The following is a 14,487-nucleotide window of genomic DNA, read 5'->3' on the forward strand; positions in this document are numbered from 1 at the left end:
GAGGGTAGCTGAGTCAGTCAAGTGAGAGTTTTTCCTTGAAATACAGTGATATGCTGCAGAAAACAGAAAAAGAACACTTAATGTGATCAGTGATATTGCCATTCTCGTTCCAATTACACAAAAGACTTTCATTTAATCCTCCATGACGAAAAAAGGTCTTTCTATGCAACAGTAATTGATTCTGAGAAACCAACATTGGGCAATTGAAAACTTCCCTTCTTTGAGAATGGCTCGGAGGCCAGATATGTTACAATTTCCTCCGAGCAGGGAGATACATCAGAGTGGCAAAGAGAAAGGAGGTTAACTGAGGAACGAATGTTATGTGTTGTTACTTTTGGTTTTATTTGTTTACAAGTGGGGAATACCAACAGCGTGTCAGTGTTGATCAATCCAGAAAAAAAATTATCTTTAATAAAAATGGGATATTCAGCGATTGAAATAAGAATGCATCAGCCTGGGCACAGACACATAAAAGCCAACCATTACTAACTACCAGATCATCCTCTACATTGTTCTGCATGTTTTTCAGTGTCATTTTGCAGGTTACCCTTGACTCTACTTTTCCCTTGACTCAGTAAGTCTGTTGGTTAAAACTATTTTGTTCAGGTTGGAGATGAAGAGAAGCAGCCTAAATCCTCCCAAAACCCTCCTGCCAGAGTAGATGCACACTGACACCCCTCTCCACAGTTTTATATCACACAAAATACCACTGGAAACAATGTTAAAAAGTTAGAGGAAAACATCAAAAGGAACGTGGGATGCGATTTATTTAACTTGTGTAGCTGTCAGAAATATTTACCTTGCTTTGCTAATTTTAATGTAGGATTACTGTAGCCTGATTGTGCTCAGTACAGCTGATTTAGGAAAAAATGAACAAAAATATAACAAAAATAAATAGTAGACGAGACACTTCATTAGAAGATACTCAATTGTCAAAGACTGGGATAAAAAAGGTGACCGTAACGCCCTTAGTTTTTACTTAACCCTGTAATTTTCGAATAAGACAACAGTCACTTCAAACAGAGGGTCTTGCTTGGGGTCATGTGACCCCTTGGGCCACTCTGCCTGTGCTCTGTGCCTGTTCATAATCAATCCATTAGTGGCAATCAGCTCAAATGCTCCTTTACTGTCGCCTCTCTGTGTTCTGCTCCGATCAAGCAATGAATGGTGGTGCAAAGTAGACCATCCAAAGCAAACAAAAGTTTTGCTAATTGCCTGTGTGGTTCAGGGATATACTGTATATTACTGGGTAGTTGGAGGCACGTCTGCTTAGGGGATTATTTATGATTACAATGAAGCTGCACACTTCAGTTAAATACAGCTTTTAATGTGCAGGTCATCAGTTTTATGTCTAAAATTAGACATAAAATTCCACCTACTTGCTTCTCTATTGACACTCCCACAAAAGACATTTCCCACAGCAACCTTAAACAATCCTAACCATCCACAAAACTATCAATAATAATAATTAACAAACAGTTAATCGAGCTTTCAAACACTCAGGGGTGACACACGCCACTACAGCCCCTGGTATGAAAGTGGAGGTGAGCGCAGACAAGCGCATCTTCAAGTAAATGAGACAACAACAAAAAAGGACGAGCCACAAAAATAAAATCTATGTCAAAGCTTTTTTGGGGGTGGGGGGTGGTGGAAAATGTTTCACCCTAGAGTCAGTCAAACATAACAAATACTGTGCACATAATACTGGCACACACCATATCTGCTGGGAAAAAAATACGCGAACCCGGACTGAAAAAAAGGGGGGGGGGGTGTCCAGCGATGCAGATACCGCTCAGTGCTAAGGAGGGTCCGCATTCATTACCACAACAGTTGCTCACAGCTAGTTTGTCTTTGTGCTGCGATCATACGCGGTCTGCTCCGCCACAACATTTGAATCCACCCGCTCCTGATGTAGGCCAATAAATGTATGCAGCAGTCCGCGCACACACGGACGATACAAAGTCAACTCTGACATGTGTCTACCTTTGAGAGGGGGGACAGCCTCGAAGAAACCCAAATTATCCTGTCACTTACTTCCAACACACCGGTCAGCTCACTGTCCGGCACGTGTCCCAGTGCCACATCTGAACAGTGCACAATGAGACCACATGCATGTTGTGGCACACAGCAGAAAAAGAGAGAAAAGAGAGAGGAGGGGGGCTCTGAAAACATCGCATTTCCCACTGTTGTCAATATCAGCACGGAAAAACTCTGGAGAGCTCCGGGTCGCTTTCTCCCTTACTCTTTCTCTTTCTCGCTGGAGATGGCGAGCAGTCACCATAATGACAGAACTGGCTCTCAGGTGGTCGGTCTATCCACAGACTGAACAGGCACTGTCTGAATATTAACGTGGAGATTTTAAATGTTTGGAGATGAAAGACGCATATTTTTGGGGCAAAATTACAGTAGGCTAAGTGAGAGGAGAGGAGCTTGCCGGGGCTGCGTCGAAGAAGAAGAAGGAGAGGAAGAGGCACAATGTGGCAATGTGTCACATCTCCGCCTGATAAGGTAAGTCAACATGAATGCAAAACCACAGAAAACAAGGGAGAGCCAAACACAAAACTCCTTACGACCATTATCATGTTTCATCAGCCCTCGAAACACACGACAAAGTAAGAATGTCTGCCTTTTTTTTTTTTTTTACACAAACAAATAATCAATTTCATCCGCTGATAACACAGAAGCTGACTGCATGGAGTTCTCAAATGAGAAAGAGAGAGAGAGAGAGAGAAAAGAAAGTAGCCAGCTGGACAACTACCACCAGGGTGGGCGACACAACTTATTACGCAGGCTTGTGCTGCTGGAGCGGACACCACTGTCTGGGGAAAAAAAACCCACACACACACACACACACACACACAGGGGGCAAACAATATATTTAACTCCGCTGACCACCACCACCACCGCCGCCGCGAGTAGGTTTCCAGCTCCCTGCGCAGCGGAGTCTCCGCGAAGCCCTCGCATTACTCCTGCTTTAAATGTTGAGGCAGGCTACTGTTATTTATCCCCGGCCAACCTAACGTGGTACTGCTCCCGTCTCTCGTCTCGTATCGGCCCCCTTTTGGTTGGTGAACTGACTGAAAGGCATTCACCGAGCCCCCCGACCCACGAAGCCTCTCCTCTCCTCTCCTCCCCTCCACCACCACCACCACCCCCTCTCTCTCTCTCCTGTAAAGACTCTCTCTCTCAGAAATATTGAATAATGCCAAAGCTAATCAGCGGGCGAGATAAAAGATGTCTAATGACACAAACATTTACCAACCCGCTCATCCGGATGGAACGTCGTACAGGGGACGGCTCAGATACGGCCGTGTCCAGCCTTTCGCCTCTGCCGTCCGCGGCTGCTCACTAATCTCGACGGTTTTCGGCTCTAAAGGTCCGGGGGGGCGGGAGGGAAGGAGGGAGGAGGAAGGAGGGGTGGGAGGGTGGGAGGAGGAGGAGGAGGGGGGGGGGGGTCGTCAAGACAGTCCGTTCCGTATCTCCAGTCTCCAGTCTGGTGGGAGAGAGAGAGAGCGAGAGATAGAGAGAGAGGGGCAGAGGGGTGCTCGGTTTCATCATGGGAGATGTAGTACTCGGCTATCCACGCCCAGGATTAGACGCTGGAGAGGCTGGGAGGGGTGAGGACTGCAGGTACCGGCATGCAACGCGGGCTCCAGTCGCTCAAGGGGAATAGGGGGATCGCGACCAAAGAGTGTAACGGTGCGCTAAACTGAAAAGGCTTATCGGGGTAACGAAGTAATAAACTGTATTTTTTGTAATCGAGGAAGGCTGCGAGTGTTACTGACCAGGTCTGTGAGTCTCAGCAGCAGTCAGGTCAATTAACGGAGTCGGAGGAGTGGGTGATGGTTGCTGAACGGAATTGCCAAAATATTATTTAAAAAAAGAAAAGAAAAGAAAAAGAGAGAGTGGGAGAGGTTTTGGGTCTGTTGCAGGGGAATTAACACGAGGAAGCAAGACTCTGGGTGTTGGAGGGACTCCAGTTTGCATGCTGTAGGCTGCAGACTGATGTAGGCTACCAGTTCAGAGAAGATGAGGAGGAAGGGGGGGAAACATTCAAGTCTTTCATACACATGTCCATGTAGTAATTTCAAAAGCTGTGTGAGTCAAGTAACATTTAAGGAAGTATTGATAATTAGTGCTAATGCCATAGCCTAAATGAGGTTTGGTTGTGACTGCAGGGGCCCCCAGAGCTGACCTCCATTAGCTCAGTTTGTATTAAGAGACCAGGAACAACAAAACACTTGCTTAGAAGGTGGTGGTAGGCTGTTTGTTTTTTTTAAAGTCCCATTTGTGTCTTCACTCTGTATGAAATGAGCTGCACTCTACAGTCCTGAGTGAGATTAGGAATCAGTCTATTATTAATTTACCTTCAAATTCTCACTGCCACTCAGTGAAAATGAACAAATTAATCCAAAATAAAAAGGAAAGCCAACTTTTTCATCACTCACTATGTTTGACAATAAGACTTAACTACACCCCAACTAAGCCCAAGTTTCACAGTTTCCCTACAGGTTGACCAGATGGGGTCCTGACAGCGTGAAGAAGACATTTTGTCAGCACTGCCTCTAACCAACACAGATTACTTACATTCACACAGACAAAGAAGAGGCCGCTCACCCTGCAGTGCATTTTCAATTCACCTTCATTCACATCACGCAGTGTGTCAAAATTACATTTCCTGTTATTAGGTCAGGTTTTAACTGGATTCATACACATGATTTTCTACATAGAAGTGATCCTGAGAGCAAAATTACAATTTGGACAAGACTTTTATTTTATTTAATTTTAGCCCTCTTTCAGCTCTCCACCAGACAATTTTGCTCAATATTAAAACACGCTGGGCAAATTCATACAGATGATGCGCTTCCACCTGCTGACAATACAAACATGCTTAAAGCAGCAAATGCACAAAGTCTAAAATGCAGACAACTCTATACATTCAGACACAACCAGCCGTGGAGATTACACAGCTCTGACAGATACAATGATGCATTAAGGAACTTCATGTGAAGATAATATCATATTTACATCATTACGTCATTTGAAATACAATGAAATCCTTTTTTTGCTTACAACTTTGTGTCACTCTGAACAAGTTCAGACGGAAACATAGGACACAGCTTCTCTTTAAGTGAAATGAAACATTGTCCTTAGTGCTGCAAAACAGACAAATGAGTTTTGGACCAACAACTTATATTTGCTGTTATGATTTGAATGAAAACACATCTGTCACTTCCAGCCACAAAGAGGCAAACAGATAAAAGTTTGAAACATCAAATCAGTCTATAAAGCACACCATTTCCACTCAGACTTGTCTGATTCTCCCCCAAAGAAAAACAGTGACTAAATGTGTTGCTCTCTTATTCCATAATCACATTTTGGCAGAGTGGTTAAGCAGCACAGGTTACCTTGCTGTAATTAGGCCACTTGTCTTACCTGGATCCTGCAAGCAGCAGGCCTGCTGTTTACAAGGGTATCCACTCCTTTAGGCCAACAAAATTTCCTACTTTTCTCAACACTTGTGGTGGTGAGGAAATAACCGTGCACTCACAACGAGGCTGACATCGTCGTAAGAGTAACAGAGTTTGTTTACAACCATGCACGATCTGTGTCGTTCCTGACCACTAAGGCGGTGCAGGACAACGATCCTGTCCATCCGCCGAGAGCCGTACGAGCTGAAACTATTTCGCTGCTTTCCTATCGCTGAGCGGATCGGTGTGTGAGAGCCTCGTACATGCCCTTCGCCATTCGCCCAGTAATGGCTGCGTGCAAGCAGCCAAATCGTTGACAGATGGCCAAATGTGAAATTGGGAAACCAAAAACGCCGATCAGAAAAAAGGGGAACGCCGCAGAGAACCGTGTCGGCATAAAGCAGGAGTATCACAAACTCGGCAGCTGACACATCGCATTGTGTGTGAGCCGGGGTAACCCGGAGACCTCAACGATAGCAAGAGCTATCCCGGTAGTGACCGGCTGCTCGGGGCTTCACCAATTATAGACGAGTTTGGTTCACAGGCTCCACATCGGATGTCTGAAGCTGTGGGATTAAAAAAAAAAACTTGTTATGCATGCAATTATAACCCTCTCGAGCAGAGATGTGGTATTCCGCACATGCACTATATGTGCGGAATACAACTGCGATAGCACAGATGAAGGCACGTTGTTTATTTCGAAGGCCTGATTTTTGAAGAATGTCGTCTTCAAAGTGGGCATACATGGTCATCTATCTGTGAGTCATATTGGAGATTATCGACCCTATTTAGGCCGCCATGGTTTATAGCGACGAGGATGTCCCGTCTAAGTTCGTGGTTCACCTGGTCAATATTGAATGTCGAGGTTGGAAAGGCGGCGGGGGGTGCATGCTGAGTAAAATCAAGCGCATTATTCTTCCATCTTGGTATAAGTAATGAATTATTCTACAACAAACGAGGGGACGATGGCAGCCGATCACTGAAACAGTCAAGGGTGATGTTCTTATTTGCCAGGTTAATGGATGGCCCGATGCGCCGTCCAGATGATGTCAAATTATCAGTCTAACATTGAAATACATCACTTCACGTACAGTTACTATGTCAGCGTTTGGATAGCCGACTGCATCCACAACCGACAAGCATGGACAACAGACTCATGTATGTCATCTCGACACACAACTTGGCTCTCCATAGCATACATGTGACACGATCCTAGATAATGCCGCGGGATAACAGCGAGGCATCACCGCAACTACTGTGGCTACTGCAAGACACCGACAACTAGAAAATACAGATATCCAGGTCAAAGTTTGGAAGAGTTTTACTCGCCCTCAATAGCGTTGTGCAATGCCCCCTTTAATGCCCCCTGCTCGCCCGTAACGCCTTTGTTATTAGTAATCGCATGGTATTGCACCGTCTTACCTTGCGCTCCGAGCTGTCTACAGCCACAAAGCCTGCACACAGCGCAACAAGCGATTGTTGTCCACAGAGAGGCTTCCGTGCGGGGCCGGGGATGTGATTTTGAAGTAGAATGAATACAGTATGCAATTTTGGCTTGTCCTCGCAATCTTCCCTTATTGCCAGTTTTTAGTCTGCAGCAGCTGGAGATGAAAATCGCGCACCCTGGGTCCTAGCGCCGGGTAAAGCCCTACAGGTGAATAACAAACAGACTGGTGCTCAGTGGGCTTGAAGCTTTGTTGCAGGGGACTTCGCTGGATTCAGATAAATATTCCCTGTTACATACACTTTCTCGCCTTTTTACTCTTAAATACTCACCAGAGACTTACCTATGCTGCTTGGAGGACACTTAAAAAACGTGGAAAATACATTTTGACAAATAATACCTTGAAGTCCAATTACAGTGGCCACATATTAATAAAAACAGAGTGTATATAGTGTATACTTTACACACTGTTTCATCATCACACCTTCAAAATCACATCATCTTTGACTTCTACACAGACAGGCACAGCCCAGCTCATCATGGCACATCATGGCCAGTCTGAACAAATTTCCACTGTTAAAAAAATCTGATGCTTAAAATCTGATGCTGAAAATCAAATTTACATGCTGCCTCTTTTAAAATGTTATTTCCATGACTGGATTACTGAACAGGCCTTCATTGACTGTTTCAGGGGCCTGAGGAGTGAGGGCCCCCCGAGGACAGAGCTTCTGTTTGACATGACTTTGACTACCATTTTTGTTGGAAAGTCAAAGAGCTCAATAAGAAGTTGGGATGTCCTGATCATGTTTTATTGCTCTTGATACCGCTCTGTGTCCTTTCATGTATACTGAGATATCTATTCAATTTTTTCAGTGCAGATCTGGGCTACAGTAAATCTACATTAAAATTAGTCAAGCAAGTTAAATATGTCCATCTGCTCTGGTTTCTTTTGGTGGATTTCTACATTTTGTGTCTTTTTGTATTCTGTTTTTTGGAGTAGGGGTCAATGTGGATGTACTATGACAGGAAGCTCTGCACGGGTCTTAGTCCTCTTCACTTCCTGTGTGAACAACAAAGTTCAGGTCTAACAGCAGCACTTACAGTTACTGTTAACATACAAGATGTCACTGAAATTGACGCAAAATCATCACAAGTGGCATGACGGATGTGTTACTGGGTACAAGGGGTAGATACCTTTTAGATGTTTGTGAAAAAAAGGGGGGAGTGCATTGTCTTATAATCCATCAATGTTAAAAACCACCTGACTTAACTGAATCATATACAGATATACCATTACCTGTAGCTGTGACGTCCATATTAGCTGAAATTCTACCTTTAAATGCAAACCTGTTGACGAGTGGCTGGTTATTCTCGGTTACACCGCAGACATTTTGGCTCGTCATGTTAGGAAAAGCACAGGTGTTACTAATAACAGCCGTGACGGTGTGACATCGAGCCAGCGTGCACGATACCAGCGCCCCTGAAAGTGAAGCAGCTAAATGGAATTCGGCCATCATTGATTTAATTATTTAAACCTGTGCTTCTGGTACTGTGACATGTTAAAATGTGTTGTGTGAAAAGAAAGAAAGAAAAAACGCCCGGTCCTTGTTCTCTTGGCAACATGACACAGAAAATATGAGTCCAGACAAACGCAACGTTCTTAAAGTATAAATAGAGGTTTGGGCACGACGCTGGAGCACAAACAAGTCTAATGATCATCAGTGAGATACATGTGGGTATACAGTAGGCAGGCAACATCTAGTTTTGTTGTGATGAAGAGAAAGACGATGATGATGATGATGATTTTATCAATCTGCTGATTATTTTGGACAAAAATTTGCAACTAACTGCAAATTCCAAGAGCACAAGTCGACATCTTCAAACAGCTTTAGTCCAAAAGCCAAATACATTTAGTTTACTATGATAATAAGCTGCAAATATTCATATTTTGAAAGACCAAAACTATCACATTTTTGACATTTTTGCTTTAAAAAATGACTTCAACGATGTATCAACTAAGTGTCTCAGCTCTAAATTACACACAAACATCTTACAGTACATAGATACCTGGACCTGACACTTAAGGTCAGGACATTCGGTCACCTTATTAGAATCTTGTTAAAGTGGCTTAAGTCAGTGAATAAATCAGGGCTACTGTTAGTGAGTTGAAGCCCAGAATAACCACAGCAGAAACCTCTCATTGGGCAAAACTTAACCAGTGTAATGGTGAGAATAGACCGAGAGGGTTTAAGATGTAAGTAGACATTTTAGGCCGAGTCTCACCGGTCCTTTGAAGCTATTCAGCACTGTTCAGGCTGAATTACTTTGTGTTCCTCATGCCTCAAGAGAGGAACACTGGAGATGTTCCCTGACACTGGCAGAAGCCCTGCAGCAAACCCGATGCCTCCGCAGACAACAGTTACACATGCAGTACAATATTTAGGACAGCTCCCTCTGCAGTAATGGAGACAGCTCTCATTAAAGTGGTGTTGAAGTCATCATCACCCATCGAGGAGAGCGGTGGACCAGTTGGTGCTATTTTACAATCACCAACAGCCAGTTTACCCAAATTACCAAAAACTAACATATATAAGGGCTGCAACTAAAGATTATTTTCATTATCGATTAACCTGCTGCTTATTTACTCGATTAATTGTTTAGTTGTTTATGTAAGAAAGAGGTTTTGAGATTTCTGATTGAGAGTTTTCGGTTGCACAATGGGTTGATTGAAATTCAACTTGTGGTCGTCAAAAAATTTAAAAGCACACAACTGAAAAACCCAGCAGCCATATTTTTTTCCTGAAACGATACCATGGTTACTCTGGATAGTCCACAGACCTCACTGTGAGCAGTTTTTTTATTAAAGAAATGGACCCATATGGAAAGTGTTGACAGTGAGATCTGTGTATTATCCTGAAGAACTGGGACATTGTTGCTGAGCTTCTAAAATGTAATTTTTTAAAGTTTAAAGCAGCACAAATTAAACCGTATCTGTCCCCATTGAACTGGGGTGTGGTCACTGGGGAGGGAGGGGTGTGCACATTGGCACATAAAACTGAAATTACCCTTATGGACAGACCACTGGGTTTGAGCGATAAAGTGTTTTTCTGTAATTCACTGGGTTCTCATGCCAGATGTTGTGTCACAGACTGAAACAGAAAGGCAGGTGATCCTGCTTAAGCTGTTTGCTGGGAAGATGAGACAGAAGGGGCCAGTAAGAATGAGATGGTCGGTCAGGGGAAGTAGAGATGCCACTGATAGGACTGGCATGCACTGCCAGTGTCGTCTGGGTCTACTGAGGCTCTGCAGGCCGGTTTCTGTACAGGGTCTGAAGAGTTATTGGAATTGCAAGCCTGTGCAAAAAGAGGGCCATCAAAACCACCACAGACCACAGGCGTTTAACAGCAAATGGTGCGCCCTGTTTAACGGGATCACAAAGACCAACTTTAACCCTAATTTAGTTACAATGACTAATTTTCAAGATATAACAGAGTCTGCGTCAAACAGGGCAGGTTACCTCTGACTGTGGGCACAGTTTATCTTGTGCAGGATCTCTCGCTCCTCGGCTGAGGCCATCCTGACCAGTCATGACCAAAATTAAACAGATGTTTATGACTAAAATTTGGACAAATCTGAACGTGATCCTGTAGTTGTGTAACCAAAGAAATCTTAAATCACTGTGCTTGTCCAGGCATTAACATGTGTAGACTGATACATTTACTGTTACATTTATTTTTAAAAGTTAGTTATATTGAAAAAGTCAATGTGTGTGGACAGTGTGGTGTGTAACAGCCAGCATTACTATTGATGCAGGTTTTATGTCACAATAGTTTAACAATACCAGACAATCAGAGATCCCTGCCTAACGAAACCTGGGGATTTTTCAAATTCACGGTATTTGCTTGAATGGTGGCGAGAAGAGCTGCTAACAAACCTACACTAGATTTTGTCAAGGACACGACTTACTGGAAATGATGCTCTCCCCTGAAGTGAACTGCATGTCATTGCCCCAATATTAAGGACGGCCCTAAAGACTTTGGACTTTGGTTCTTCAATGCAGGTTTTTTAAATCTCTAATTATTTCCCCCCAGTTTTAACAACAAAACTTAGGAGGTCGTCCTCAGTCCTCAGGAGAGAAGTGTTTAGAGGCTGACCTGTGAGTCTAATGTCACAGAAATGTGCAACACTTAAAGGTACCCTGTCAGTTTCTGACCACTAGTGGCAGTATAGAGCAATGTTTTTTCTCGCAGGTCCCCATTTTGTTTTAACTGTGGACAAGGACACACCTGGACATCCTGACATAGGTTTCATGCTCTCACTGATTGAGAGCATGGTGATGATAACGAACCGAAGTGTAACGAGGAGCTAACAAAGGCGAGGAAGAAGAAAACTGTTCGAAAACAAACATAAATGTAAACAATGCACTATTTAACATATTTTTTGAACCAGGTTCGCAAATGTTCGAGGCAGGAAATGTTTTCAACACACATCTCAAGATACACTCAATGTGTGAAAACTCCACTGGACACCTTTAGGGTCATCTGAGACTGACTGAGATTAACAGCAACATATTTTTTTAAATTTTATATTTAATTTTATAATAAAATTAGGAAAAGAAATTACTTTTAAAAAGTGTTTTATTTTTAGAGACGCAAGATAAATAAACATACTGAGAACAATAGCCATGTCATTGTTTAATTAGGAGCCATCATGAACAGGGATGCTAAAATCCTCAGATCACGTCTATTAGTAAAGATTCAGTCCTCGTTACTGACGCAGGGCCTCAGCGAAAGATTTGCAGCCAGTTCAGTTTTATCACACCAGGTCGATACAGATTTGTTTAACCTCCAAAACCACAATCATGAGGAACTGTTTAAAAAATGTTACAACTATTGTTCCTGATATTAGGCCTAACTTGTATTTACATTTGATGCTATTTTGGTCGTGTTTCTTCCCATAAATACATGAATAAAATACAAGATTAAACATATTTTTTTGGTGGTATCCTGTCAGTCTGGAGGTTCTTGAGCATGTGATTGCAAAGTCCTCGATACAGCCCGGCGACCTTTGTTACGTCATCCTCTTTGTCTCTTTCTCTCTTTTTTCATTTACCACCTCTATGTCCACTGTAACACTAAAAAAGCTAAAATGCCTCCAAAATATTTCATCTTTCTATCTTTAATCTTAAACCTCCATAAATCTTTACAATTGCTCTCACACCACATACACACATTATTGTATGCCAGTCAAATTCACAGGCCGCGGAACAGATCTAACCCATATATGAATCTGCCTTGTCTATTAATTCTGGCCCGCTGTGTTGGAGCCAGGATCAGTGAGAATACAAGCTCTGGCTGCCTCTCAAGGTGTGCTATTGTACCCCACATGATAAACAGATGCAGCTGTCATCCCCGCATTTTTCCAGCGCAGCCTTCGTGCCCTTCCCTTACTGGCAACCAAGAAAGCCAGAGAGCTACAGTCAAAATGGCTAAAAATGGAGGAGTGATGCTCAAGGCAGACAATTTCAAGACAGGAGAGAGAGCAACATACAATGTGGTGTAAAGCATTTACATATATTTATATTTATAGTTTGCTCAGAGACAACATGGGTTTTAAACAGTAGAATTGGTTATTCATGATTGTACACAAGCAAGAAATAAGGTGTGAAGGACATTTTGAAGGAGAGTATGGAAAGTTGCTTGATTGAGGAGCTTTAAAATGAGCACGCATCAATCAGTAACATCCTCACATCCCACAACTTTAGTGTACGTGCGGGTCGGGAAAAGCACGAAATACACACACAGCCTGAACATCTCAAAGCAGAATCCAGCAGGAGAAATGTAACTGTGAGGCTCAGAAATTCCGTTTTGAACTCTTAAAAGAACCATTTGCATTTGATGCAGAGACCATGGAAGACAGATGTAATGGATAGATTCACAGTGCAGGAGCGCTCTGAGAGACACCTTCTGTTGAGCAAGTGTGCGTTTTCATCAGGAACACGACACAGCAGTTTGAAAATGTCAGTATGAAAAAATAGCGCTCATAGTGAAGACATGGATTTTTAGGTTTTACTCCACAAACAAATTACCTTGTCTTTAAAAAAGTGACGAGCAGCTGCTGCCTTAACTGTAGGTCAGAAAATAATTTGACCTCACAGCTGTGGATCAACTTTGGAAACAGGTTCAAGAAATTCAACACAAAAGTCCTCTATGTTATTTTGTCTGACTAAATGTCAAACACACAACCAGTAATGTGTAATGATTAAACCTTAAGGTGGGCTTGTATCAGCAAAACATTAAACATAAATAGAGCTGCAACGATTAGACAATTAATGAATGAGTTGATCATCAGAAAATTTGTCAGCAATCAAAATCATACACTGAACATCGTTTTCAAAAATGTCCACATTATAATCTGAATATTTGCTTGTTTCTATAGGTTTGTACAACTGAAAATAGAAAATCTTGGACTTTGGACTGTTGGTTTATTGTAATAAACACAGTGACAATTTTCTGGTATTTTATAAAATAAAAAAATAATCAAGTAATTACCAGATTTGTCAATAACAAAAATGAGTGTTAGTGCAGCTCTTTGGCTGATTACACAGCTCTGTGCTATGTCCACAGGCACAGTTTGCACAGCCTACTGTATGTTAATATGGCCATTTTAAAAAATGTGTATAAAAATGTTGTATATTAATGACCTGTCCTCAAATTTAATTTCTAATGTGGGTCAGTTTTGATGTAACTCATGGACAGCTTTGTCTTTTTGGCAATGCACTGAGGGAGCCTAAGCTCCTAAAATATCAGACCGTATATTAGAGGAAAGGATTTGTTACCAGGAGATTTTATTGTTGCAATAAGGAGTTTTAAAATGTACACACTTGGCTCATGCTGGGAGGATAAGCCAAGTCAGCTTTGTAAGCCACGAGCGTAAATCTCAGTACGTTAGTTTCCGATAATGCAGGCTGGAAAAACACGGAGAAACACGGTCGACTCGCCCAACTTGATCATTTCAGCTCACAGCCGGCAGCTCCGTCGCTTGGATGACAGATATGGAGTCGAGAGGACCGGCCACAAAAGCGAAACGTCCCGGGAGGGCTCGACTCGTAGCTGAACGAAAACACCAGCAGCCAGGCGCAGCGTCGGGCAGCCACTGATCTCAGAGTCCCCCGCAGCCTGCAGACGTGAAGCGGATAAAACGCGGAATGAAGGGCGCTGTGAATGTCAGCCGGCTGTCGCGTTAGCACATAAAACAGGACTACGTTAGACGTGGTTCCGTATCTTCATAAACGATCCGGATCCTTAAACACGATCAGCTGGTTCCATAGTGTAGCGGTTATCACGTCTGCTTTACACGCAGAAGGTCCTGGGTTCGAGCCCCAGTGGAACCAGGAATACTTTTCTGACCTGAACTGATTTTCAAAATTATATCAACAAAGAAGTAATCTGCTCCACTGAACAGGCGAAGGAAGAGAGGACATGCGTGTTTGTGGTGTGGATGAAATGATCCGACGACTGAACACTGTGTTACAGCTAATGTTAACGCATACATACTTTATCGTAACATCGT

At 42.8% G+C, this 14,487-nt stretch overlaps 1 non-coding gene across 1 annotated transcript; it reads left to right on the forward strand.

Moving 5' to 3' along the window:
- The first annotated feature begins 14,235 nt into the window (after positions 1-14,235).
- On the forward strand, positions 14,236-14,308 carry trnav-uac (transfer RNA valine (anticodon UAC)). Its single transcript has one exon. It is a non-coding gene; the product is annotated as a tRNA-Val (tRNA).
- Positions 14,309-14,487: the final 179 nt, after the last annotated feature.

This window comes from Scomber scombrus, chromosome 9 (genome assembly GCF_963691925.1).
Source record: "Scomber scombrus chromosome 9, fScoSco1.1, whole genome shotgun sequence".
In the NCBI taxonomy this organism is placed as follows: domain Eukaryota; kingdom Metazoa; phylum Chordata; class Actinopteri; order Scombriformes; family Scombridae; genus Scomber; species Scomber scombrus.